Raw genomic sequence first — 26,289 nt, forward strand, 5'->3', positions numbered from 1 at the left:
CATTCCTACCAACAGTGGGTTAGTGTCCCTTTTTCCCCACATCCTCTCCAGCATCTGTTGTTGGTAGATTCCTGAATGTGAGCCATTCTAACTGGGGTGAGGTGGAACCTCATTGTGGTTTTGATTTGCATTTACCTGATTGCTAGTGACCTTGAACATTTTTTCATGTGTCTGTTGGCCATTTGGATTTCCTCTTTTGAAAAATATCTATTGAGGTCCTTGGCCCATCTCTTGAGTGGGTTGTTTGTTTTGATGTTGTGGAGTTTCTTGATCTCTTTGTAGGTTCTGGTTATCAACCCTTTATCTGTTGCATAGTTTGCAAATATTTTTTCCCATTCTGTTGGTTGCCTCTTCACTCTCCTGACTGTTTATTTTGAAGTACAGAAACTTCTCAATTTGATGCAATCCCAAATGTTAATTTTGGCTTTGACTGCCTGTGATTCTGGGGTGTTTTCCAAGAAGTCATTGCCGATACCTATATCTTGCAGGGTTTTTCCAATACTCTCTAGTAATTTGATGGTGTTGGGTCATAGATTTAAGTCTTTAATCCATGATGAGTGAATTTTTGTGTCAGGTGAAAGGTAGGGGTCTTGCTTCATGATTCTGCACGTGGAAATCCAGCTTTCCCAGCACCATTTATTGAATAGACTGTCCTTATTCCAGGGATTGGTTTTGTATCTTTGATCAAATATGAGTTGGCTGTAGACGTTTGGATTGATTTCTGGTGTTTCAATTCTGTTCCATTGGTCTATCCATCTGTTTCTGTACCAGTACCATGCTGTTTTGATAACAACTGCCCTGTAGTATGTCCTGAAATAAGGTATTGTGATGCCTTTGACTTTGTTTTTGTTGTACAAGATTGCTTTAGCTATTCGAGGTCTCCTGTGTCTCCATATGAATTTCAGATCTGAGAAGAAGGTCTTAGGTACCTTGAGTGGTATTGCATTGACTCTATAAATGGCTTTTGGGAGAATGGACATTTTGATGATATTGATTCTTCCAATCCATTGGCATGGAAGATTTTTCCATTTCTTGGTATCCTCTTCTATTTCTTTCTTTAAGGTTTTGTAATTTTCATCGTAGAGATCCTTAACATCTTTGGTTAAATTTATTCCAAGGTATTTGATTGTTTTTGTAGCTATTGTGAATGGGATTGATCTTAGAAGTTCTTTCTCAGCCATGGCATTGCCTGTGTATACAAAGGCTGTTGATTTTTGTGCATTGATTTTATATCCTGCTAGTTTCCCAAACTCTTCTATGAGTTCCAATAGTCTCTTAGTAGAGTTCTTTGGGTCCCCTAAGTAAAGAATCATATCATCTGCAAAGAGGGATAGTTTGAGTTCTTCCTTCTCAATTTGTATCCCTTTAATTTCTTTTTCTTGTCTGATGACTCTGGCTAAAACTTCCAGAACTATGTTAAATAGCAGTGGTGAGAGTGGGCATCCCTGTCTGGTACCAGATCTCAGTGGAAATGCTTCCAACTTTTCCCCATTCAATATATGATGTTGGCTGTGGGTTTTTCATAAATTGCTTTGATTGTATTGAGGAATATTCCTTCCATACCCAGTTTGCTTACAGTTTTCATCATGAACGGGTGTTGTATTTTATCAAATGCTTTCTCGGCATCTATTGAGATAATCATATGGTTTTTCTTCTGCAGTCTGTTAATGTGGTGTATCACGTTCATTGTTTTTGCGCACATTGAACCATCCCTGCATGCCAGGGATAAATCCCACTTGGTCTGGATGGATGATCTTTCTGATGTGTTGTTGCATTATATTGGCCAGAATTTTACTGAGGATTTTTGCATCTATGTTCATCAGGGATATTGGTCTGTAATTGTCTTTCGATGCTGCATCTTTTTCCAGCTTAGGAATTAAGGTGATGCTGGCTTCATAGAAAGAATTTGGGAGGACTCCCTCTTTTTCGATTGTTCTGAATAGTTTGAGAAGAATTGGAGTTAGTTCTTCTTTAAATGTCTGGTAGAATTCAGCAGTGAATCCATCTGGTCCTGGGCTTTTCTTTGTTCGGAGGGCCTTTATTACTGTCAATTTCTGTCTCAGTTATGTTTCTGTTTCTGTTTTCTATGTCTTCCTGGTTCAATTTTGGTAGGTTTCATGTGTCCAGGAATCTATCCATTTCTGATTGGTTTCCCTGTTTGCTGGCATACAGGTCCTTGTAGTAATTTCTGATGATTCTTTTTATTTCTGTGGTGTCTGTTGTTACATTTCCTTTTTCATCTCTGATTTTATTGATTTGGGTCTTTTCTTTTTTTAGTTAGTTGGGCCAATGGGTGTCAATTTTGTTTATTTTTTTCAAAAAACCAGCTCCTTGTTTGGCTGATTTTTTGTATTTTTTTTGGATTCAATCCTGTTGATTTCTTCTCTGGTTTTAATTATTTCTCTTCACCTACTAGATTTGGGTCTGGTTTGCTGCAGATTTTCTAGATCCTTGAGATGCACTGAAAGGTCATCTATTTGGTGCCTTTCCAATTTCTTGATGTAGGCACCTATTGATATAAACTTTCCTCTTAACACTGCTTTTGCTGTATCCCATAAGTTTTGGTATGTTGTGCTGTTATCCTCATTTACTTCCAGAAAGTTTTTGATTTCTCTTTTAATTTCTTCTATGACCCATTGTTCATTCAGGAGCATGTTGTTCAATCTCCATGCATTTGCATATGCTTTAGGGATTCCTGAGTTGCTAATTTCCAACTTCATTGCTTTATGGTCTGAGAAGCTGCATGGTATGATTCTAATTCTTCTGAATTTGCTGAGACTTGCTTTATGGCCTAGTATGTGGTCAATCCTAGTGAAGGTTCCATGTACTGCTGAGAAGAATGTAAATGCTTTCTGTGTAGGATGAAAAGTTCTGTAGATATCTGTTAGATCCATTTGGGCTATAGTGTCATTTAAATCTACTGTCTCCTTGTTGATCTTCTGTCCTGTTGATCTGTCTATTTCTGAGAGTGGGGTATTGAAGTTCACTAGCACTATTGTATTGGAGTCTAAGTCTACCTTTAAGTCCCTTAACAAATCTTTTAAATAAACCGGTGCCCTATAATTAGGTGCATATACATTGATAATCATTATATCTTCCTGTTAAATTGATCATTATATAGTGCCCCTCTTTGTCTCTCCTAATAGTTTTTGTGGTAAATTTTATGTTGTCCGATATTAAGATGGCTACGCCCGCTCTTTTTTCATTTCTGTTGGCATGGTATATCTTTTTCCAGCCTTTCACTTTCAGTCTGTATGTATCTTTATTGGAAAAATGTGTTTCTTGTAAGCAGCAAATAGATGGGTTTTGTTCCTTTACCCCATCAGCCAATTGGTGTCTCTTAACTGGTCACTTCAGGCCATTAACGTTCAGTGTGACTATTGATAAGTAGTAGCTTTGCCCTGCCATTTGCCAAAGATATTTTCTGATATATGTTTTGAACTTCCTGTGATCTTTTGGTGTGAGATTTCCTTCATTTACCTTCTTTCATATTGATGACTGTGTTTCTGTGTTTCTGTGTGCAGCACATCTTTAAGCATCTTCTGCAGGGCTGGACGAGTGGCGACAAATTCTTTCAATTTCTGTTTGTTGTGAAAGGTCTTTATTTCACCTTCATTCACAAATGAGAGCCTAGCAGGATATAATATTCTGGGCTGGCAGTTTTTCTCTCTTAGTACCTGGGCTATATCTCGCCATTTCCTCCTAGCTTGTAGGGTTTCTGATGAGAAGTCAGCTGTGAGTCTGATTGGAGATCCTCTGAGAGTATTCTGACGTTTCTCTCTTGCACATTTTAGGATCTTTTCTTTGTGTTTCACTGTGGTGAGTTTAATTACAATGTGTCGTGGTGAGGATCTCTTTTGTTCATGTTTGTTAGGGGTTCTATGAGCTTCCTGTACTAGGATGTCTCTGTTCTTCTCCAAACCTGGGAATTTTTCTGCTAATATCTCACTAAAAAGGCCTTCTAATCCTTTCTCCCTCTCCATGCCTTCAGGGACTCCTAGAACCCGAATGTTGGGTTTTTTAATAGTATCCCGAAGATTCCCAATAATATTTTTTAGATTTCTAATTTCCTCTTCTTTTCTTTGGTTTGATTATATATTTTCCTGTGCTCTGTCTTCTAAGTCTGATATTCTCTCTTCTGCTTCCCCATTCTGTTTCTAAGGCTCTCTAATGTGTTTGTCATTTGATCTATTGAATTCTTCATTTCATTATGATTTCTCGTCACTATCACAGTTTCATTTTCTACTGGTTGTTTCATTTCATTTTGATTCCTCCTTAATATTTCATTTTCATGAGAGAGATTTTCTATCTTGTCCATTAAGGGTTTCTGTAGTTCGAGAATTTGAGAACTTCTTAATGTTCTTATCAATTTTTTTGAGATCCACTTCTTGCATTTCTTCTATCTCATCATCTTCATAATCTTGAATTGGGGTGTCTATTTCATTTTGGGGTGTCATAGTGTCTTCCTTGTTCTTGTTACCTTGGCTTTTGCATTTGTTTGTCATATTGGAGATATTCTTTGGTGTTTTCTCATTATACTGTTACTCTAGATTAAGAGGACTGTCTGCTTTTGATGGATCCTTAGAGGCTGTGATGGGTGTGGCCAGAGAGCTCTGGTTCTACAGGGTTAAGGGTGTGCCAAAGGTGATTCACCCTGATTGTTCTCTTGCTGGTGCTCTCTCTCTCTCTCTCTCTCTTTTGACTCAGTTGGGAAGTAATTCCACACAGCTGAGTGGAATTGAGAGTAGTTGATGTATGAAATCTGGCCCCTGTGGGTATTCGTTTGCTTACCAGAGTCAGGTTTTTCTGCTTGGCTAATGAGGTGCACCTGCTTTACATATGCAAAATGGCGCCTGCCCTTTGTCTTGCTTGGCTTTGTAAGGTGAGTGGAGAGGCTAAATGTCTGTGTCCCCTTATTTATTCGATTTTTTTCTCTCCTCCAGCTGCCCTGGTGAACTTTCCCCAATGGGGTTTCAGGCCTCGTTCTCTGCAGGCTCTTTCTGCCTTTCCCAGCTAATGTCCCGGTTACCGAGAAGTTTTTGTCTCACCTCCCCTTCCAGCGCTGGCGCGCAGACTCTGCAGCTCCGGCGGGTCTGGCGGGTCCGAGATTACAGACCTTTTCAAAAAACATTCTTGAATAAAGCCTGCAGGAGATCCTTAAGTTTCTTTTACTTTGATTAATTTTCATTGTATTTTTTTCCTTAATGTTTTCTTTAGGAATTGGATGGAATGACTCAGGCATATTACCCCATACAGTCTCTTGAGTTGACAGTCCATGTTTGAATAATTACATTTCACTAATAGTTAGAACTTCTGTTTGTGGTTTTGGGATTCTAATGTTCTTTTTTTCCTCTCTTTTTATTCTTTATTTCTTCTTGTTTTAAGTATTACTGCCTTTATCTTTTTTAGAATTTATTAGTTTATTTGAAAGGCTGTGTACAAAGCAAGGGGGAGGGAGAGAGAAGGGTGGGGAGACAGAATCTTCAATCAGTCTACTGTTTCACTCCCTAGAGCAATGGCAGTCCAAAGCCAAGAGCTGGAATTCTGAGTCTCCCACATGGGTAGCAGGGACACACATAATTAAGCCATCATCATTGCTTCTCAGGCTCATTAGCACGTAGCTGGATCAGAAGCAGAGTAGCCAGAACTTGAACTGGCACTCTGATACAAGATGCAGACATGACAAGCAATGGCTTGTGGCTGGCACTGTGGCATAGCCAGCATCCTGTATGGGTGCTCGTTTGAGTCCTGGATGCTCCATTTCCAATCCATCTCCCTGCTAGTGTCATGGGAATGAAGTGGAGGATGGCTTAAGTGTTTGGATCCCTGCACCTATGTGGGAGACCTAGAAGAAGGTCCTGGCTTCTGGCTTTGGACCAGCCCTGCTCTGTCCTCTGTGGTCATTTGGGGAGTCAACCAGCTGATGGAGGATCTCTCTCTCTGTCTCTCTCTGTAATTCTGCCTTTAAAATTGAAAAAAAAGGCTGGCGCCGCGGCTCACTAGGCTAATCCTCCGCCTTGCGGCGCCGGCACACCGGGTTCTAGTCCCGGTCTGGGCGCCGGATTCTGTCCCGGTTGCCCCTCTTCCAGGCCAGCTCTCTGCTGTGGCCAGGGAGTGCAGTGGAGGATGGCCCAAGTGCTTGGGCCCTGCACCCCATGGGAGACCAGGAGAAGTACCTGGCTCCTGCCATCGGATCAGCGCGGTGCGCCGGCCGCAGCGCGCCAGCCGCAGCGGGCATTGGAGGGTGAACCAAGGGCAAAGGAAGACCTTTCTCTCTGTCTCTCTCTCTCACTCTCCACTCTGCCTGTCAAAAAAAAAAAAAAAAATTGAAAAAAAAAATCTTAAACAAAAAAGTAGTGGCTTGACCCATTGGGCCACAGTGGCTGACTCTAATGTTCTCTTTTTAAAAATGTTTATGTATTTATTTTACTTGAAAGGCAGAGAGAGAGAGAGAGAGATAATATGAGAGAATGGGGATCTTCCATCTTAGGGTTGGTTCACTTGCCAAATGCCTGAAGCTGCCAGGGCTGAGGCAGGCTGAAGCCAGAAGCCTGGCACTCAATCTGGGTCTCTCACATGGGTGGCAGGGATCATACACTTGAGCCATCGCCTGCTGCTTCCCAGGGTCCATTATCAGGAAACTAGATCAGAAGCACAGGAGCTGGGACTCAAACTGGCACTCAGACAAGGTATGTAGGAGTCCCAAGCAGCAACTTAACCCACTGTACCCACAGTGTCTTCCCCTGATTTTTTTTTTTAATTTTCCTTAGATCACGTTTGAGAGTTAAAAAGGCTAAGACATAAAAAATAAATAAGTAAAAAGGCTAAGACATCCCACAGGGGGAAAACTAAGCATTTTCTAAATTTCCATTAGGAATAAGAAAGGACACTGAATTACACAAATGTTGGCTTAAGTGCTCATTTAAAACCAAATCCATGAAAAGCATTTGTTTTTAGTTTCAAAAAGTTTGATTATGTCTGACTTTAACTCATATATTCCCTGATTTTGATTTTTTGAAGCCATAAAATGTTTTTTCTTCAAACCCCAGTAACTCCCAAGTTTCAATACTGCAAATATTTCAATGACATAATATGTATTTCAAAGTTATAATAAGTGTTTCTGTATGCTCAGATTATTTTTTATTGCTCAATTTAAATTTTATTAGGTGTCATATATAGGATAGTGGGATATAATGGGTTAATACTACATCTTTGGGTTGGGCTGTGGTGCAGTATTGACATCATTGCTCAAGATGCCCTCATTCCATATCAGAGTTTAGATTCAGCCTCCTGGTAATGCACACCCTAGGAGGTGCAGATGGTGGCTCAGATGCTTGGTACTCTGCCGCTCATATAGTGGATCTGGATTAGGTTCTGAGCTCCTGACTTCTGCGTGGCCCGGCACTGGCTGTTGCATACATTTGGGTGTGAACTAACAGGTAGATCTCTCTCCATCTGTCTGTTTGTCTCCCTCTCTGTCTTTTAAATAAAATGAAAATTATTAACTACTGATGTATGTTGATTCTACCAAAATACATTTGGACTAAGGGTTTATTTACACACATGCATCCAATTACTTGTAAGCATATATATTCATTCCTATGAAACACACTAGCTAATATGAAAAATACTAACATGAATCCAAAATAGTCCCTGCAAACAATATAGGACAGAAACAATCTGTACTAAAACATTTTAACACATAGGATTATGGGAAAGGGGGCGATTTGGGCAATTTGGAAGACTAAATGAGTAAAACTTTGAGTTATTATTTTAACAAGAAGAAAGGAAAGTTAGTGAAGCTGAGGGCTAGCATGAACAAAAAAACAGAATAATGCAATGAGGTTGGAACACTTAAATACTATTCATAGTTTATTTTACTACTCTTGTTCTATGCCAAGTCAACTAATTTCAAGATTGTTTAATATATTTAGTGTTCATTGTTTTTTAACCTATTTGTAACTTAATTTCTTCATTTTTTTTTTAAAAAAAAGTTTGAAAGGCAGAGTTTACAGAGGGAGAGAGGGATAGAGGGAGAGAGAGAGAGAATCTTCCATTTGTTGGTTCATTCCCCAAATGACTTCAATGGCCTGAGATGGGCCAGTCTGAAGCAAGAAGCCAGGAGCCTCTTCTGGGTCCCCCATGTGGGAAGCAGGGGCCAAAGGACTTGGGCCATCTTCCACTGCTTTCCCAAGCACATTAGGAGGGAGATGGATTGGAAGTGGAGTAGCTGGGACATGAACTAGCGGCCATATGAGATGCCAGCATTGCAGGTAGCAGCTTTATCTGCTACACCACAAAACTTGCCCCCTGTAACTTAATTTCTTCCTCACTCCTTTTTGAATCTCAGAATTCTTTCCTGCTTGAAGAAGTTGCTTTAGTGTCTTTTAATGAGGATCTGATGGTGATGAAGGCCCTGTTTTGCTTATTTGGGATTTTTTTTTTTTTTTTTTTTTTTTTTTTTTGCTGCCATCATGCTTTGACCATTAATCAGAGGAGCTTATGTATTTGTAGTTACATAATTATTGTTTTATTTTGGTATTTTGTACTCTCTATTTGTCCCACCTTTTTAGGTTTCTTTCCTTCTTTCTCTCATCTGATTTTGATTGAGAACAGTTTTAACCACTTTTCCTATTTATTTGTGTAGTAGTAAGGCTAATTTTTAACCTTTATGACTAATGTGTGAATTAAACATGTATAATTCTCAAATTCTAAGGTCAATCCAGGCCATTATTTTCCCTCCTAAATAACACAGATATGTTGTATAATTTAAATCCTTTACAGTATTAGAGGAAATACTGAAAAGATTTGAACTGGTATTTCCAGTATTTCTTTTTTTCTTTCTCTTTTTTTTCCAAGATTTCTCCCAACTTTTTGCTCTGTTTTCTTCTGTTATCTTTTAATTTCTCTTGAAATTTACTATCTTATTTCTCTGTGCTGAATTCCAGATACTCTGGCTTATGCTTGACCCAGTTCACTCTGTTTTGCTTTGATCCATCAAAATATGTCGTTTGATTATTAAATTGGATTTTTCCATTTAATTATTTTCTTTCCCTTGCATGTATTTCCAAGCTTTTTTCATTTTTATTTTTTAAAGATTTGTATATTTATTTGAAAGAGAGAAAGAGAAACAGAGACAGGGAGAGAAGAGGGACACAGAGAGAGAGAGAGAGACAGACAGACAGACAGATAAAGAGAGAAAGAGAGAGCTGTTATTCAATGGCCACAACAGCTAGAACTGGGCCAGGCTGAAATTAGGAGCCAGGAATTCTATTCTGGTATCCCGTGTGGGTGGCAGGGGCTCTGCTGCCTTCCCAGGAACATGTGCAGGAAGCTGGATCTGAAGTGGAGCAAACAGCACTTGAGTCAACACTCTGATATTGCATGCAGGCATCACAAGCAGCAACTTAATGTGATATGCCACAATGCTGACATTTTCTTCCTTACATTTAATTATTTACTTTAACCATTTCTATGGCAGATGGAGAGAGAGGAGAGAGAGAGAGAGAGAATTACATCTGGTGATTCATACCCCACATGCCTACAACATCTGGGGCTAGACCAGACTGAAGCCAGAGTTATAACTGAATTTGGGTCTTCATGTCTCTGGCAGGAACTCAAGTACAGGAGCCATCGTCTGTTGCCTCCCAGGGTGCACACAGTGGAGCCTGGACTGAGACCCAGGTAATGCAATATGAGATGTGGTCATCCCAAGCTGCAGCCTAACCACTGCACCAAACACCTACAAGTTTTGTTCATTTTAATTTACAGCGCTGGTCTGACGTTTTCAATATTTAAAATTCAGTACATGTCTTTTTCTGCTGTCTTTTTTTTTCTGCTGGTTCTCATTCATTTTGTTTTTTGTAGTTGGTTATCTTCATGTGCTAGTCTTTGCCGTCCAATAAGTGTGCGAATTTCCTGAGGCCTGGAATAAATACACCTGCTTACAAACAAATGAGTGCTTGATTCTGCTAAGTGTCTGAGGGACCTGCCATGTGGGGACTACCCAAAATAAGATTTGTAGCTTGAGGTTTCCTGGCCTGTCCAGATTATGAAAGTCATGCATGGCTGAAACGTCTTAGGAACATTTTATTCTTTTCTCTCCTTTCTCATTCTAACCTAAGCATCAAAGATTCTTTTCGCTGCTTACATTTTTCAAGGGGAAATAAGGATCATATTTATGCTTGCGCATTCATCAAATTCCAACATAATGTGAGGGAGGATATTATAGAAGAGTCTTACTTCCATGAGGCTGGCCTTGAGTTGGGGATTTCTCACTAAGGAGAGGGAACACACCAAAGCCTGAGTGTGAGGTTGGTAAATGCTACCAGGAGAAAGCAGCTTTGCACTTTAATATTTCGTCTCACTCAGTATCTTTCCAGATCTGCAAACACATTGAGATAGTTATAAATTTTTATTCTAGTAATTATATTATTTTCAGTGGAGAGATGATTACAATGACCTCACCTATAACATTGCAGTTTTCACTGACAGCTCACTCTCCCCTTGCTGACTAACATTTATGGGATGATTTTTTGGGCAGATTTTCAAATATTATGGTGTCCTGTTCCTTGAAGTTCATAGGTTCTTTACAGAAACGAAACAAAAGGAAAAGAATCAGTTCTTTTGCATCACCTTAATTTGTTCCTTTTTATTCCATATTGTCTTATTTTGTCATTATTTTCTTGCCCTTTTGAACAATTTGGTTACATATTTTTTATTTTTTTTTTTTATTTTTTGACAGGCAGAGTTTAGACAGTGAGAGAGAGAGAGAGAGAAAGGTCTTCCTTCCATTGGTTCACTCCCCAAATGGCTGCTACAGCTGGTGTGCTGCGCCGAACTGAAGCCAGGAGCCAGGTGTTTCCTCCTGGTCTCCCATGCGGGTGTAGGGACCCAAGCAATTGGGCCATCCTCCTCTGCCTTCCCAGGCCACTGCAGAGAGCTGGACTGGAAGAGGAGCAACCAGGACAGAATCCGGCACCCTGACAGGGACCAGAACCCCTGGGTGCTGGCGCCACAGGCAGAGGATTAGCCAAGTGAGCCACCGCACTGGCCATGGTTATGTATATTCTTACAGCAGTCAGCTGTTTCTATTCTATTATTTTTTTATTATGTGGTTCTTAATTTTTAACTGGGTAACAATTTATAATTTTTGACATTTGTTCTTGTTTTGTAATACCAAAATTGGTATGTCTATATTGCAGGAGACCACAGCAATAGAAATAATGCATAAGAATTTAGCACAATACTGCTGATAACAACTGGAGTATTTCTTGTCCCTTTAGTAGACATTCTGTCATAGAACTATTAAGCATAAGATGATATATTTTTCTTTTTCTTTGGTTAATATGGATAAATGTTCATGAAGTAATGTTATCTTCACTGGTTTATTGCTGACATTTATTAATGACTTCATAATATAGCATTCCCTGATAGGCTCAGATTAAAGAATGCTTTGAAGATAATTCTCTGTATTTGATTTCTGGTTATCATTTGTATCCTGTGTAACTGTAAGTAGTATTCAAAAATGCTTAGAAGTAATTTTCATATTTATTAAGATGGATACTCACAGTAGCAGCAGATAATATGTGTAAAATCCTTATACATGTTTTCTGGAACATATTCAACACTCTGATGCTTGCTGTTTTTAATATCCAAAATTTCAAACAAGTTAGTTTATAATGATGCACAGAGTTTTTGATTTGAAATGTTCACACATTATCATCACTCAGACATTTGAGAGGCACAGGGCAGAAAACTAACAACCCAAAAAAATTGAAGTTCTTTTTCTGGAATTTTATTACTCTTCAGATTAAGCAAGTCAGATTCTCAGCATTTCAAGCAGAATTATCTTACTTATGTGGGTGGTGGGGGTTGGAGGATGTTATTATCACATTATTTTATCTATTTCTTGACCTTGGGACATTGGTTTAGCTGACTACCAGGAATTTTCTTTGCTTTCTAAAAATATTGCACATGAAGTCCACAGTGATAATAGACTGCATCATCACATATTTCAATCTTTGCTCTTCATTAAGTGGATTATTTTTCTCCAGGTGTAGTATATCTGTAACTCCCTCAGGATGTGCCCCATAACAGACTGATTGCTCCTTGCTTATCTCTCTCTCTTAAAGATTTACTTATTTGAAAGGCAGAATTATATATAGAGAGAGAACAGAGGGAGGGAGAGAGAGATGGAAAGAGAGAGAATCTTCCACCCTCTGGGTCATTCCCCAAATGGCCCCAACAACAGGGGCTGGGCCAGGCAAAAGCCAGGAACCAGGAGCTTCTTCCAGGTCTCTCAAGTGGGTACAGGGGCCCAAGGACTCGGGCTGTCCTCTGCTGCTTTCCCAGGCCCATTAGCAAGGAGCTGAATGGAATGGAGCAGCCTGGACATGAACTGGCGCCATATTGGATGCCAGTGTCACCAGTGCCAGCCCCAGACTGATTGTGTATAAAGTCCCTTTTCTCACACAGCTGGGTGTCTGTGATACAATGGAGCCTGAAATGTTCCGGGTTGCTGAACGAACAGCGTCAGGTGTGTACAAGGGCCACTTTTACCTCTCTAGAGCAGCTGGAAAGCAACTTAGAAGCCATCTTCATTGCAGGTGATGAGGGAGCTGAGCACAGCGAGTCACACCTATCACCGGCCTTTATCGTGGCAGTTTTACTTTAGTTACTTCTTAGGTCTCATTGGGCTGTCTCATCAGTGATTCAAAAAACTCCTGTAATCTCCCCGGATCTTCAATTCTGAATCATAATAACTTTCCCACAGCCCTCATTCCTTTGAAGACTTGCTTAAATTTTTCTAAACTCTTCCTAGACTTTCTACTTCATTTATAGACACTTACTTCTCTTTCAATTATTCATGAAGGTATGCAAACAGTTGGAAAATCTCAAAATGTGCACCCAATGATTTTTTTTTTTTAAATTTCAGTTGCTGAGTATATTTGGATTAAGTCTGCCTTGAAATGCCCTCTAGACATTAATTTTCACAAGTTGTCTTATAAGGCCTTATTTTACTTTGTTCACAGACAACAGATGTGAAATCTGACTTTACCAATTAGAAAGAGTTTGGCAGCTTGGAACAGAAGCACTCTGTTCAAATGGACTCAAATAAAAAAGGAAATATATTACCTCACAAAGTAATGAGTTGTGTTGAAACATGGTACACTGGGTGGATATAGGTTAAGCTATTGTAAAAATGAGATTCCAAAATACAGTAGTTAAACAAGATCGGAAATCTACTTATTAATATAGAGTTGAACTATGCATCTACCAGAAAGATGCACATGGACCGTTCAGGAGGTAGGGTGGCTTTGCTTAATGAAGTTTATTCCCCAAAAAGTTCTTTTTGTCATGTAACTCTAGCATCTGCTGTGTTGTTACTATCATTCTCTTGTTCATTTCTTACTAATTTACCCCATATATGGATTCTAGGTCCTAGGAAAGGGCAGTAAGGAGTGTGAAATAAGCAATTTCCTTTTAGAGAGGTGACAGGAAAGTTGATGAACATGCCAGTTTTATTCAAATTGTGTTTCTGAGGACTCACTCCCAATGCCAAGTGTAGCTGTGAAAATGGTTGGCACAATAAATTGAAGTGAAATTTATTAACTGAAAGGCAGAGGGTAAAGCAGATACCACTAGGACGGGGGTATTAGCAAGACTAGCCACATGGTGCATGATCAGCAGCTCGGTTGGATCAACCCCATTCCTTTGCTCTTCACTGTCATCAGTGATGTGTGTTTTCCCTTGTGCCTATTTTCTTCCCTGTCACAAGAAAGTTACCTGTGATCAGAACATATCGTTCTAGATGTGAGCTATTCAGAGGCAAAAAGAGCTATTCTCTTTGAAGGGTTTTATTTCAGGGGTGATTTGATCTTACCTGAAGTCCTTCAGCATACCTCCTCCCTGGGACACAAGCCATTGATGGAGCTATAAAGAGAATCAGAGCACTATGACTGCCCATACTGCCCACTATAACTGCTGAACTGGGCTGGGTCATGGTCCCAATGTCATAGAAATAAGGGTAGTTACTTAACAAACCTGGAATTTTATTTCCAAGAACAACAATGGAGAATGGATACAAGGTAATAATTGCCTACTGAACAACTACATTATAAGACTAATAAAAAGTACAACTGCCCAGCTGCAAGGCTTTCCAAGAATCTTACAGTCATCTGTAATGAAATTAATGCCTGTATAATTTAAAGGATTTACACAAGATCATTTAACAATCTATCAGTTGAATTGTATAAGGTCATTTTTCCAAAAGTCCAAAAACAAATAAATGTGCATATAAATGAACAATGCAGCCCGTATTTCAACATATGCTCATGTTGATAGAGCAACAGCTATGTAAGTTTGTACACATGAATGAACAGCTAGAATTCATTGTAACAATTTCTCAAAAGGGCCTTAAAAATAACAACTGCATTCAAGTTGTAATTTCCTACTTCTGATCTTCCAGAAAAGCAAATTCTGTTCTCTTGGTGACTTCTGTCAGGTATGGGCATTTAAATGGTAGCATGTTTTAAATCAAGTGGTTTTGATTGTGCAGCTATTGTGTTCTACTTCTGCAACTATCGTGTAGCACCTGCAAGGAAATGGAAAGAGCAGAGAAGAAAGATATTACAGCAATCAAGGGACTTCTTTGTTTTGTTTGTTTGCTTTTTTTAAAAAATGATTAGTTATTTATCTAAAAGTCAGAGTTACAAAGAGAAGGAGAGATACTGAGAGAAGAGAGTGAGATCTTCCAACTGCTGGTTCATGTCCCAGATGGCCCCAACACCCAAGGCTGGGCCAGGCCAAAGCCAGGAACCAGGAGCTTAATCTGGATCTCCCATGTGGGTGGCAGGTGCCCAAGCACTTGAACCACCCTCATCTGCTTTTCCCAGGTGAATTAGCAGGAAGCTGGATTGGAAGTGGAGCAGCCAGGACAAGAACTGGTGCCTATATGGGATGCTGGCATCGCAGGCGGCAGCTTTACCCATTATGCTACAACACTGACCTTATTTGCTTGTATTTTAGTAAAGTTTTGCAGTACTCTGAGAGACACAATAGGAAACAACACCAAGCTGAGTATATTTAAAACAATATTAGCTGGTCTGGGTGGGCATTGTGGGGCATTGGGATACTCCCATCCGGCATCTGAGTGCAGGTTCCAGTACTGGTATTTGCTTCTAATCTAGCTTCCTCCTGATGCATTCTGCAAAGCAGCAGATGATGGCTCCAGCACACTTGGACCCTTGCCACCCATTTGGGAAAGCTGGATGGAGTTTTCTCCAGACTTGCGTCTGGCCAGTACTGGCTGTTGCAGATGTCTGGGGAGTGGACCAAAGGGTGAGATCTCTTCGTGTAGGTTGCTAGGTCATAACCTATCTTTAATGGTCATAATTGGAAGTGATGCAAGAACACACTGTGACTCATAGATGATGATGTCTTTGCCACCTTGTAAAGTAGCATCTGCCCCATCCCTTAAAGTGTTTAAGCTGAAATTGGAAGAACACATGGCAAAGAAAGCTTTAACTTCTGCATTCAACCCAGTCAGGTGGAGATAATCAATGAAATTGTTCATCTTTATCATGTAAACACTTTATGATTGTAATGCGAAAGTGAGACCCGAAATGGAAGATTTTAACATACAAAATACACCACATATATGAATGAGAACCTCTAACGAAACACCATGCAGGTGTACTAAGCGTGTATACTAAAGGACAGGAAAAGAGAGCTTCAAAAGTTAGACTTCAGGTGTCGACTTTATATCAGTAGTTTAAATAAGCTGACCCAAAAAGACCAGGTTCATGTTTTCTCTGAACAGCGGTAGCTAATATATACAGTTCAATTTTTTTTAAACAGATATATGAGCAAAATTGACATCTTCTCAACTTTATACCCCTGACCTATATTCCTGTAGAACAGTGCCCTTTCTGCTTTTTACTTGTAGAGCTCTCTATTTAGAGAAACATTAAGCCTGTGATTCTAAAGTAAATTGAATGTATCTTATTGTAAAAAATTAAAAGACATAAAGGAAAGAAATGAAGGAGGCAAGGAGGGAAGAAAGTGTTATTACATTATTAGAATTTTATCAATGAAATACATGATATCTATTCCCTTTATATTATTAAATTTAAAATTGGGGAAAAATGGGAGCACATTTGTTTCCCAGACATTATTGGGAAATTTCTGAAAACATTTTGGTGTTTGCAACTGGGGAGGAGTTTTACACAGGCAATAGAGCCCCCTACCCCTACACCAGGGAAAAAAGAAAAAGCACACGTAGCTCAAGATGTCAGTAGTGCTGGGGTGAGAACAACCTGATTGAAATGAAAAGGCACACTGGCCACTCACTCAGCATTCTTGTTTCCTTTGAAATTGTGAATGCTGTTGGTCATATATTGTGCTGATTTATAGATACATGTGCAAGGGATGCAGGAGCTATGTTATTTCCCCAGTGCGTGCTGTAAGTAAAGCATTGAAAATAAAAAAAGTGTCTAGGATATTATAATAAGACTGCATCCTTCTCACTGTGAATAGCTTCTTATTGTATTTCATTATTAAAATAGATTTCTAGATTTCTCTTCTCAGAGGCATAACATTACTTCAATGTGACATCTCATTTAAAATTGTCCTTGAGAATAGCAGAAAATAATATTGTACCTGGCTTCATAATTTGGCTCAAGTGCTAAATACCAACAATACTTGTTAAGTATTTTATTTAAAATTGATTAATGTATGAAAAAAAAAGCACACATTAGATTGACAGCTTTCAAAAAGATCTATTTGAATCATGGCACAATAAAAATATTCCTTAAACTCAGTAGCAAATTTGATCAGTAATATAAATCTTGTGGACTATTCAGTCAAGGTTTTCTGACAATGACGATTGGTAAATGCTGGAAATGATGGTGCAGCCAAGTAGGGACTTTGCTGTGCTCTGATAATTAGATGAGTCTTCAGAAATCTCCTAGGTTTTAGTGATGGAGCAGAACACAGAGGAAGAATGTCCAAAGCCTCACATTTGATGCTAGTGACTTACCTGCAGTACAAACCCAGGCCTTCTGACCCCTTAACCAGTGCTCCTTTCAGCACCTCAGACCTCAGTTTAAGGAGAAAACCCATTTTTCCATGGAAATTTTCTATTGTAGGGTGTCCTCATGGTGGCATTTGGTATAACTAAGATACTCAAGAAGAAAAAAGGAAAAGCAAAACTTTTTCCCAGAATCAAGTAAGATTTAGAGTGTTGCATGTTATACTCATGAATATATTTGTCCCACATTCGCCTATGAAAGATATTCAAGTTCATTGCAATTAAAATATGTCCATCAATGATGACTGGATAAAGAAATTGTTGTATGCATACAGGGCAGAATACTACTCAGCCTTAAAAAAGAATGAAATTCTGTCTTTCATAACAAAATGGATGTGACTGTAGACCATTATGCTTAGCGAAATACACTAGTCCTCAACAGACAAATATTGGATGTTTTCCCTGATCTGTGGTAACCAATATACAGAGTACAAAATAAGTAATGTATATAAGCAAAATTGACATTTTGAGATTTAAATATTGTTTTTAGCCCTTATTTATACTCTCAAGGAACACTGGATTTTCTACTTACTACTTGTTGAATTCTGTATTTAGTGGAGCATTCAGCTTGCAATTATGAAAGTATGTTATTGAAAAATAAAAAGGAAAGTTAAGGCAGAGGGAGGGTAGGATGGAAAATGTCATTATGATCTTAAAATTGTGTATGTTAAATACATAAAATTTTTCCCTTTATATAAATAAAAAGTTTTTAAAAAAAGAAAACGTTTCATTAACTGAAAAGACACTCAACTTCTCACCTTGGTTTTGAATTTGTCCATGAAAATCTACATTCAGAGAGAACCTGTTAATGTTTCATCTTCCACAGCTTCTTTCTCAATATGAAATCAGCCCACGTCAGTCTTGCTCAATGATCCCTCTATCTGAAGTGACTTTCCCTCTTCTCCTTCTTGGCCTGACTCTCCATTGCCTTGCAAAATCTCACACCGAGCTTTGCATCCTCGGAAAGACTCTCCTGGACACACTCTGGCTTAGGTGTCACTTCTTCACTTGTAAGCCTTCTCGGAAGGTATCTAGGACAAATCACATCACACTGTAATCTGTAGTCATGCTTTCTCTGTCTCCCACTCCAAAAATTTTCTTTGCTCCCAGTTTACATGAATCCCAGGAATAGAGCTGATACATAATACGTCCAATCTCAGTATATATTAGATTTGTCAATTTTTCTTCAAGCTTCTCTAGAGAAGAAATCCCAGGCATTCTGTGCTCTTTCCTCTTGGAAAATATCGTGTTCAATTTTATTGAGATCTATTATTCTGTCAGCAAAATGCATGTCCGACTGGTAGCATCTGAGTTGATGATCTCTGAGTTCTTTAATACATTTGTATACGTATATGTATGTGTAAGTGTGTGTCAATTAATTATATATTTAACTATCAAATATAGAGATTAGAGGAATGATGTATTTCACTAACCTGTTTTTGATGCTTTTCATGAAGTTGTGATATGTTTATATTTTGTCAAGCTCATGAAAAGATAATTGATTCTTTAAATTTTTTTATAGATGTATTCATTTATTTGAGCAGCACAGTTACAGACACAGAGAGAGGTCTTCTGTCCTCTGATTCACTCCCCAAATGGCTGTAATGGCTGGGGCTGATACAGGGGCCAGGAGCTTCTTCCAGGTCTCCCATGCGAGTACAGGGACCCAAGCGCTTGGCCCATATGCTGCTGCTTTCCCCGGCCATTATAGGCAGCTAAATCAGATGTAGAGGAGCCAGGACTCGAACCAGCTGCCATATGGTATGCCAGTGGTACAGGCAGAGGCTTAACTTACTATGCCACAGCCCCAGCCCCAAAGATAATTGATTCTAATACATCTGCCTCTGGATGTGAACCAATGGCACCTGTGATTCCAATCATGCAATGCTTTCACAAGCTTGTGATCTGTGAATATTCTAGGAGCCATAGGATGTATATGCTAAATTTTGTAAACATAAGAATGAAGAAAAGCAGATTGGCTGTATCTTAAATGTGATGAATTTTAGTAGCACTTTTTGAAATTTATTGTTTTTAGTTATTTCCTAGGTAAGTTGAGTTAATATAACTATCTCTGAGAGGCTGCTCCAAACATTTGCAAATGTGCTGACTCATATATTGTGACACTATATTTAATGCTGTGATAGGGAACTTGAACAATTCAGGAACTCTGGGATGTGGGTGTCCTAAGCATCATATTCGTTTATTTTTAAGAATTATTTTATTTATTCGAAAGGTAGAGTTTCAGAGAGAGAGAGCGAAAGAAAGAAACAGGTCTTCCATCTGCTGATTCGCTCCTCAAATGGCCCCAGCGACCAGGGCTGGGCCAGGCCAAAGCCAGGAGCAACTTCTGGGTCTCCTGTGCGGGCACAGGGGCCCAAAGACTTGGGCCATCCTTTCCAGCTTTCCCTAGTGCATTTAGCAGGGAGCTGGGTAGGAAGTGGAACAGCTGGGACTCAAACCAGCACCCATATGGAATGCTGGTGCTTCAGGCCAGGGCATTAACCCCCCTGTGCCACAGCACTGGCCCCAGCAGCATATTCTTTAAAAAATATTAGGTTATTTGAAAGGCAGAGTAACAGAGGGGGAGAGACAGAGCGAGAAAGAGGTCTTCCATGTGCTGGTTCACTCTCCAAATGGCCACAATGATTGGAGCTGGGCCAGGCCAAAGCCAGGGTCTCAGAAGTCCATCAGGTCTCCCATGTGGGTGGGAAAGGCCCAAGTACTTGGGTCATCTTCTGCTGCTTTCCCAGGTGCATTAGCAAGGAGTTGGATCTGAAGTGGAGCAGCTGGGACTTGAACCCACACTCTCATATGGGATGCTGGCTTCACAGGTACCACTGCACTAACTGTGCCGTAATGCTGGTCCCCACATTTGGCACCTGCACTGCTACCCTCAATACCCAGCCTGGCTTCCACTCTTTCTGTGGTGGTTTGAGTTGACATGTTTCTGAATGTGTGTATTCATCACACATTTTAAACTTTGGCTGTTGTCCTTAAGCTTAGTGACTGCACCTGGCTACCTCTTTTTGACCCTTGGTTCTCTTTCTTTGGACTCAGGATGCTTTGTTGAAAATGTTTGTTTTACCCAGCCTGTGGCTGTGGTCTCGCTACAGTTCCATGTAATACAAGGAGTTCCAAAGGATCGACTGGTCAATATATTTCTCTGGTTATAATGCCCCCGTACAACAATGCACATGTGAAAAATTATTACATTCTTGAAGACCGCTCTCAATCCTTTCAAGAAAAAGCAGTTTATCAATACTGCTTATCTCCAGTTTCAGTCATTTCTTTCATAAGTGACTCTCTGTCACTCTTTAAAGGAATAGAGGAGAAAGTAAGAGGCAATATTATTTACTGCAGTGGCTCTCCAGATGCTGCCCTTGGACCAGTAGAAGCCAAACTACATGGAAACTTATTTGAAGTATGCCTGTTTAACTCTGATTGCAGACATACTCTGTAGGAAACTACAGGGTTGGAGCCCAGAACTCTGACATTTATGAAAGCTCTCCAGGTAATTCTGATGCCTGCTGAAGTTTTAAAAACTCTGATGTCACTGTTAGGAGTCCAGACTCTTCACATCTGCTGGCTACTAGAGACCGTTAGTTTGTAAACTCCTGGTACCCCAGGCCAAGTTCATAAATTGAATCCTCATCTCTTATGTGATAGTATGTGGAGGTGGGAGTTTTAGAAAGGGATTAGGTCATGAAGATGGAGCCATCGGCAACCCAGGAGAAACTTCTCACCAGAACTTGGCCTGGGTGGCCCCTGGATCTCAGAATTCCAGCCTCCAGACAGTGTGAAGTAGAGCCACCCTACCTGAGGTGCTTTGTTACAAAGCCTGGAACTCACTAAGACACTGGCCCTGCTCATTATATGCTATGTGGCTGTGGAAAGAAATTAAACTATCCTGTGCCTCTGTTTTGTTCTTGAAACACTGGATAATAATGGAATCAAAGTGAAGTATGTGTAATAAATACAGGCAATACATTAAAAACTGTGCTTGCCAACTAGTAGGGTGTCTGATACCAATAATTCTAGTAAAGACCAAAGGAAGTCATTCTAAACATTGGGCAAGTGGATAAAATACTAACATGCCAGACTCATAGATATATATTCACTTTATAGTTTTTGTTATTATTTTAAAGAATTCTGTCCTGTTCTGCCTGTTGCTTTGAATGGGAGACATTGATAGTGGTCAGGCCAAATTGGCTCCTTGATTTCCAGGGAAAGTTAGGAGGAGAAACAAGTGTACTTTTCCTCCTCTTATTAAAATGCTAAAAAGCTGTCTTGGAATAGGAAAGTAAAAGTACAACAATTATACGCTGAGTGTTATGTAATCAAATGATATTCCCATTGGAAGCATCACAGAGATCAGCAATTGCTGCTGTCTGACAAACACAAGCAACGTATTCCTGACAAGGCTTTGTCATCCGGGATATCCTTGGTAAGGGTGGACCCACCACCTCATGAAGAAGGCTGTCACTTTAGTGGGCATTTTTAATTGTCAGCATATAAGAAAGCTTACTATCTCTTACTCTCTATCCTTACATTTGCAATCTGCAGGACAGTGTACAAGCTAATTAACCTCCAAGAGCTTCTGATTTTCTGCTTTCTCTGGAAGGGAGATAAACATGTCAACCTTGCAAATGTATTCTGAGCGTTCGATGCAAAGACACCCACAGAGCACCAACGAATGATGGCTTACTGTAGAGAAGCTTCTGTAGGATAGGAGTAGGCAAATGCAAATGAGACTGAAAGTCTCAAATATTGCTGTTCCTTTAAAGCAGATAATTGTATGGGGGCAATATTTTAATATAGAGGACAAGATATGGAAAAACAATTGGGTCTTGCCAAAAGGTGGTCTAAGTTAAAAAAAAAAAAGTCTGTATACTTCAATACGTATGTTGCAGCTACAATATGCATGTAGCATGTTTTCTAACAATTCTACTTTGACAGTTCTCATTGCTTTTTATGCAATTGTTTTATTTTTGGCTATATTAGTATGTGATTTCCAAGCTTCCCTGCTTATTTAATCTTTCCTACTCCTTGATACGTTCTTCCCACTTGTGTTTGCAAGTGTTTGGATGTCACCTTTTTGTTAATTAACTCTTTTGGTTTTTTTGGTCTTCCTTTTGTGTGCTCTGCAGGTTTCTTTATTTCTTTTTTCTTTTTGATTTCCTAGTGACAGCTTCCTTTCAGTCCCTCTTCTCTGTTTGCCTCTCTGTAGAAGAAGCCAGTGTCAAAATGTTAGCTCAGTCGGGTTTCCCATTACTAGCTCTGCAAGTCCCCAGGCCCCTCCTCTATTTAACAGTCTAGGAGCCATTATGGCCCAAACATCATTTTCAAATTGTCATGTAAATAAATTCACAAGACTCAAGAAAATGGGAAAAATAAAAAACACCTGTGAAATAATGATTACTTTTGCCTTACCTCATGCCCGTCTTGTGTTAGATTTGTCCAGACTCTTTCACTGCAAGCTGATACTGCTATGCTGTAACTGTGAAATTAATTATCAGCTAGGAGGGTTAAGGACTTAAGGTGTGAAAATTGCTGGCTGACAAAGGCCGCGGCTCCACTACATCTTCAAAACCAAGTAGACATTATGAGCTAGTCTCAAAACCCGTCTTAAGTTTATTGGTTTGTTAACACATTCTCCTGTCCCATGGAAAAGAGTTAGCTAAGGAACAACAACAAAATAAAATGAAATGGAAAACTTCTAGATGTAGTATCCTTTCTGACATGGAAGACTCTTAAATAGATACTTGGGCATAAATTACAAGGTATTCATTTATTAAGAAGCATTTGAGGTTGTATGAAATAGAAATATGTAATGTGTCTGTGTAGAACAACTGTGGAGGAAAAGCTTTTTCCTGGTCACAGTTCAGTACCATGCCCCACCTCAATAGAGCAAGATTGTTATTTAGGCAGAAACAGATTAACCCAAACTGTGAATACAGTGTCACAGTAATTGTTACAAGCAGGATATGTGGCCAATAGAAGCATTACTAAAACTCCTTGATATGGGATAAACTGATGTTCTCTTCTGGGTTGAAAGTTGTAATAAAGTTACTTAGCTTTGTATTGTCAGTATTCATCTCTCCTCCTTCCTGAAAGAATAAAATGGAAACAGGAGTTGAAGGTGATTATTAGAGAGAGAAGTGTAAAACCCTTGACAAAACTGACTCTATGCAAATCTAAGTGAATTCATTCTCCGAACTTAAAAGTTTCTACATTGGTAATTATTTCAACTTGAGCTATCTACGTTGGCATTCTGATAGTTGCTACCAAAAGACTTGAGAGTAATATAGAATTTTTTCTAAGTCTGTCTCAATTCCAAGATGCACTATTTTTTATTGAATGCCTAAAATGATAGGTCTGTAATAAGACAGGGAGTACAAAGGTAGCTAAGAGACATCTTGGTTCAGATGACCTGTTCACCTCTTTGGGAAAACAGGACACACTGTATGAATAGATCCCTAATGGGGAAAAAAATGGAAAAAGGAAAACACAACAACGGGTATTCAGAAGGCTGACTGTAGCAACTAGAAGCTAAGAAATCAAAGAACAGTAATTAAAACAGCATAGTAATTGCATAAAAACTGACACATAGATAAGTAGAACAGCATAGAGAGTCCAGAAATCAATCCACATCTATACGGTTAACTGATTTTTGGCTAAAGTGCCTGGACCATGTATTGGAGAAAGGATAATCACTTCAATAAATGGTGCTGGCAAAATAGGGCACACTATATGAAAATTAGATCCTTCCCTCTCAACATACAGAGAAATCAACTCAAGATACCCCAATGACCTAAATTTAAGACCTGAGACTATGCCATTGCTGGAAGAAAATGTAGGGGATATACCTCAAAGACATTGGTGTAGGTGATGCCTTTTTCTTTTCTTTTCTTTTCTTTTCTTGTCTTGTCTTGTCTTGTCTTGTCTTTCTTTCTTTCTTTCTTTCTTTCTTTTGACAGGCAGAGTTAGACAGTGAGAGAAGGAGAGACAGAAAGGTCTTCCTATCCATTTGATCACCCTCCAAATGGCCGCTGTGGCTGGCACACTGAGCTGATCTGAAGTCAGGAGTCAGGTGCTTCCTCCTGGTCTCCCATGTGGGTGCAGGGCCCAAGCACTTGGGCCATCCTCCACTGCCTTCCCGGGTCACAGCAGAGAGCTAGACTGGAAGAGGAGCAACCGGGACAGAATCCAGTGCCCCAACCAAGACTAGAACCCGTAGTACCGGTGCCGGAGGCGGAGGATTACCCTAGTGAGCTGCGGTGCCAGCCAGGTGATGACTTTTTGGATAAGATCCCCAGAAGTACAGACATCAAAGGCAAAACAAGACAAATGAGATTGTACCAGATTCTGAAGCTTCTGCACAGTCAATAGAGCGAAGAAATATTCAACAGAATGGGAATGCAAGTTACCTATCTGACAAAGGATTAATATCCAGAATGAATCAACAACTAAAACAAAATGAAACAACAAAAAACAATCAATCCAGTTAAGAAATGTGCAAAGAACCTCAATAGATAGTTCCCAAAAGAAGAAATGTGAATGGCCAGCATACACATGAAAAAATGCTCAACATCACCAGCCATCAGAGAAAATCAAATCAAAACCACAATGAGATATCACCTCACTGCTGTCAGAGTGGTTATTCTGAAGACAAAATGTAACATGCTGGTGAGGATGTGGAGAAAGAGGAACTCTTATGCACAGTTGGTCAGAATGTCAATCAGTGCAGCTGCTTTGGAAAACATATGGAGATTTCTTTCTTTCTTTCTTTCTTTCTTTCTTTCTTTCTTTCTTTCTTTCTTTCTTTCTTTCTTTCTTTCTTTCTTTCTTTCTTTCTTTCTTTCTTTCTTTCTTTCTTTCTTTCTTTCTTTCTTTCTTTCTTTCTTTCTTTCTTTCTTTCTTTCTTTCTTTCTTTCTTTCTTTCTTTCTTTCTTTCTTTCTTTCTTTCTTTCTTTCTTTCTTTCTTTCTTTCTTTCTTTTTTTTTTTTTCCCAATAGGCAGAGTTAAACAGTGAGAGAGAGAGACAGAGAGAAAGGTCTTCCTTCCGTTGGTTCACCCCCCAAATGACCGCTACGGCCGGTGTGCAACGATCCGAAGCCAGGAGCCAGGCACTCCCTCCTGGTCTCCCATGCAGGTGTAGGGCCCAAGCACTTGGGCCATCCTCCACTGCACTCCCAGGCCACAGCAGAGAGCTGGACTGGAAGAGGAGCAACCGGGACAGAACCGGTGCCCCAACCAGGACTAGAACCCGGGATGCCGGAACCGCAGGCGGAGGATTAGCATATATATACATACATACAATGTATATACATACATGTATATGCATACATGTATATACATACATACAATGGAATATTATTCAGCTATAAAAAGAATGAAATTCTATCATCTGCAAAAAGCTGAATACATCTGGAGGAAATCATGTTAAGTGAGCCAGACACAAAATGACAAATATTGCAGTTCTCCCTTTTATGTAGGTGTTGAAATTAAAAATGAAAAAATGAAAGAAAAAAAAAATAAAGAAATGCCAGTGTGTCAGTATTGCAGCAAATATAGTTGTATCAAACTTTATATTTTTGTCAAACCAATGGTTAAGAATGATATACTTGCCCAGCGCCATGGCTCACTAGGCTAATCCTCCACCTGCGGCACCGGCACCCCAGGTTCTAGTCCTGGTTGGGGCACCAGATTCTGTCCTGGTTGCTCCTCTTTCAGTCCAGCTCTCTGCTGTGGCCCGGGAGGGCAGTGGAAGATGGCCCAGGTCCTTGCCCTGCACCCACATGGGAGACCAGGAGGAGGCACCTGACTCCTGGCTTCGGATCGGCGCAACGCACCGGCCATAGCGGCCACTTGGGGGTGAACCCACGGAAAAAGGAAGACCTTTCTCACTGTCTCTCTCTCACTGTCTAACACTGCCTGTCAAAAAAAAAATTGATATACTAATATACTTTTAATGATTTGTGATTATTTTAAAATTTACTTTATATGAATGAAATTGTCATCTTTTCATTTGATTATTATTTAAAGCCCTTGATTATTTTTATAGCCCTTGCCTATAGTCCTGTTGAACTATGGTCTTACTTGATGAATTATTTTATGTACTGGAGCATTAACCTTTGAGTTCAATGTAAATTGATAGATGTTATCTCAAAAATTAAAAGAAACAAAGGAAGGAAAAA

At 39.5% G+C, this 26,289-nt stretch overlaps 1 long non-coding RNA gene across 1 annotated transcript in view; it reads left to right on the forward strand.

Moving 5' to 3' along the window:
* The first annotated feature begins 4,743 nt into the window (after positions 1 to 4,743).
* LOC149120968 (uncharacterized) overlaps positions 4,744 to 26,289 on the forward strand; it is a 129,079-nt gene continuing 107,533 nt past the window's right edge. The window contains exons 1-2 of the long non-coding RNA XR_016224998.1: positions 4,744 to 4,882; positions 9,614 to 9,684. This is a non-coding gene — a long non-coding RNA (uncharacterized LOC149120968). The remainder of the gene's footprint in view (positions 4,883 to 9,613; positions 9,685 to 26,289) is intronic.

The sequence above is a fragment of the Oryctolagus cuniculus genome, chromosome 18 (genome assembly GCF_051225735.1).
Source record: "Oryctolagus cuniculus isolate XC-2025 breed Fujian yellow rabbit chromosome 18, ASM5122573v1, whole genome shotgun sequence".
NCBI classification, from domain to species: domain Eukaryota; kingdom Metazoa; phylum Chordata; class Mammalia; order Lagomorpha; family Leporidae; genus Oryctolagus; species Oryctolagus cuniculus.